Genomic DNA, 2,810 nt, shown 5'->3' on the forward strand with positions numbered 1-2,810 from the left:
GTTTCACATTCTTCCTCCTAGCAAACTCTGACTAGCGTGGGGTTAAAGCTCCATGTTCCAGGTCACAGGCTGTCAGCATTACACAGACAGATGTCTTAGCAGCTAATCCTGCATTAGAAAGACACTTATACAGTAATTACTTTTATTGTCAGCGAGCATCACTCAGCGTCTGTGTGCTCAGGTCATGATGCAGATTTTGACGAGATTTACAAACACGAATCGTTTGGACGTGACAGTCTCACTATCCATTGCCGGTGCTGCCGCTAATGCCTACTGACATGTTTAATTGCGATGCTGGTGAGACACCGAAACAAACCGTTTTCTTTATTTTCTGTCAATTAGCACAGGCTTTCTGTAAGCACACTTCATCCTGTCTCCTGCAGAGGTCGAGGGCGAGGAGGCGAACATCACGCAGAGAAAGCCATTACCGCACATGAACATGACGAGGATCATTAATAAAGGCAGTATCAGGGATGATGGAGAGAGAGAGAGAGAGAGAGAGAGAGTAAAACACTTTCTTGATGTCCGTCTCTTTGTGTCCAGCTCCCTTTGCTTCTTTTTCAAAAAGCTACAGACATTTAATTTTATTTTATTAGTCATTAGCAGCTTTGGTTTGTAAATGATGACATTTAAAAAGCACTAGGACTTTCTAGCCTGTCTATTTAAAGTTTATTCATTTCTCAGGTCTTGACTGTTGATTTCCTGGATTTATTTCTAACTCTTTGCTCTGCTCCATGCTTATGCGCTTGATTTTGTGAGTTTTATGAAGTGATTGAGCGAATTGTTCTAGTGGGCTTTAGGTTAAAGCTCACGCTCCTGAACAAGGTCTTAGATGGTGAATTTGATTTCCCAATCTTAGCAGACTTAATACTGTATATTCCCACTTTACAACACTAGTTTGAAGGGCACACTCAGAGGAGGGGGTATCGGTGCTCCAGTGGCGCAATCGGTTAGCGCGCGGTACTTATAAATCAGTATGTGTGAAGCTATGCCGAGGTTGTGAGTTCAAGCCTCACCTGGAGCAATGTTTTTACCCATGCTTAAGCAGAGCCAGTGAAAGTCATAATTGCAAGGGCATATTACACTGTGCTCGTGGTTCCAGTGGTGCAATCGGTCAGAGCACAGCACTTGTCCGCTGTTGCCTCCAGATGAGTTTAAGCCTTACCTAGAGCAGGAGATTTACCTGAGAGTTTAAATAACATAAACCAGTGTCTAGTCTAAACTGTCCCAATTGGTTACTTACAGGGATACATACTACATGCCAAGTCATTCTGACATAAGGCTAAGTTTTACTAATGTATGTGAATAACCAGCGTCAGCTGTCCCAGTGGGTCCCATTCTTGAAGCTTAAGTAGAATTGCATGGGAAGCTATGCCAAGGTTGTGTGTTCAACCCTCATCTGGAGCCTTGCATGGTTGTGTATTACTAATAGTATCCATGTTCCCACTTTAAAGCGTGAGTAAAACTAATGCTAGTTTAAAGGGTTAGCTCACAGAGCCTGAATTTCGTACTTCAGTGGTGCAATTGGATAGTGTGCTGTCCTTGTATAACAGTACATGTAAAGCCATGCTGAGGTTGTGAGTTTGAGCCTCACCCAGAGTCTTGTTTAAGTAGATCAAGTGGAAGTTATAAGTGCAAGGACATGCATGTTACAATTGCTGTCTGGTTCCAGTGGAACAATTAATTGGTGTCATTTGTGTATGTGGCAGCCTCTCTGGAGGAATCCTGAGTTTGTCAAGTTGAACCTCCTGTAGAACCATCTCTCAGCCTGAGAATTGAGCTACTATGAACGCTTGCCCAGTCTCAACTGTCCTGAAGAGTTTCTTGCTGAGAAATAGATGTGAATCTGTGTGTAGGATTTGGCCTAAAGCCTCAGTTTTACCAGATGGTTCTGGTGCCTAGCGTCTGTACTAATGAAACCATTTAATTGGACATCATGTCAATTTTATAGCTTCAACCTGTAAAGCTTGTGCGCGTGAAGGTTTGCTCATGTTGTGATGCCATTTAGGTGTCTGTGAATCAGTTAATGCAACTGGCAGTTTTACAGCAGTTTTACTAATGTAAAGTTATACCCAATCTTACAGTAGCTCTCCCAGTGGGTCCCATGATTAAAGCTTAAGTTGCACTGAATGTGAAGTTAAACCAAGGTTGTGTGTTGAGACCCCATCTGTTTTAAGGCTTGAGTAAAACTAATATTAGTTTGTGGTCTCATAGAGCAATGTTCTGGGGGTCAGTGGTCCAACAACATGGGCACTCCATAGTTGTGCGGTGAGTCTAATGGTACAGTTGGTTACTATGTACTTCTTGTATGGTACTGTACTGTCTCTGGGGGGTGGGGGTTGTAAGATTGAGCCCCATCCACCACCGTAGCTTACAGTAAGTTTAAGTTAGTTTGAATTGAGGTTATGTAAGCCAGTGCTCAGGCTCAACTGTCCAAATGAGTTAGTTTAGACATGCGACTTATACAGGGTAACATGTTTATCACACTTTAAACCCATGCGTAAGTAGAGCCAGTGCAAGGTGACATTTTTGTGGTGTGTCTTCAACTGTGCAATAGGTTAGTATGCCAGTACCTCTGGAGGAATGCTGAGGTTTTTTCAGACATGAGGCTAAGTTTTGACTCAGTTTTACTAACGTTGGTAAATAATTAGTCTCAGATGTCCTATTGGGTCCCATACTTGTATGCCAATGCCCAGTCTTAACTGTCCCTTTGATTTGCTTATACAGAAATGGATATAAAGTGATCAATTTTGCTACTGTAGCTTTACAACAAGAGTTGGTACACGTAAGACTATAGAATGCCAAGGTTG

At 42.4% G+C, this 2,810-nt stretch overlaps 1 non-coding gene across 1 annotated transcript; it reads left to right on the forward strand.

The window, feature by feature from the left end:
* The first annotated feature begins 931 nt into the window (after positions 1-931).
* trnai-uau (transfer RNA isoleucine (anticodon UAU)) lies at positions 932-1,024 on the forward strand. Its single transcript is given in 2 exon segments — positions 932-969; positions 989-1,024. It is a non-coding gene; the product is annotated as a tRNA-Ile (tRNA).
* Positions 1,025-2,810: the final 1,786 nt, after the last annotated feature.

The sequence above is a fragment of the Clarias gariepinus genome, chromosome 16, assembly GCF_024256425.1.
Source record: "Clarias gariepinus isolate MV-2021 ecotype Netherlands chromosome 16, CGAR_prim_01v2, whole genome shotgun sequence".
Classification (NCBI taxonomy): Eukaryota; Metazoa; Chordata; class Actinopteri; order Siluriformes; family Clariidae; genus Clarias; species Clarias gariepinus.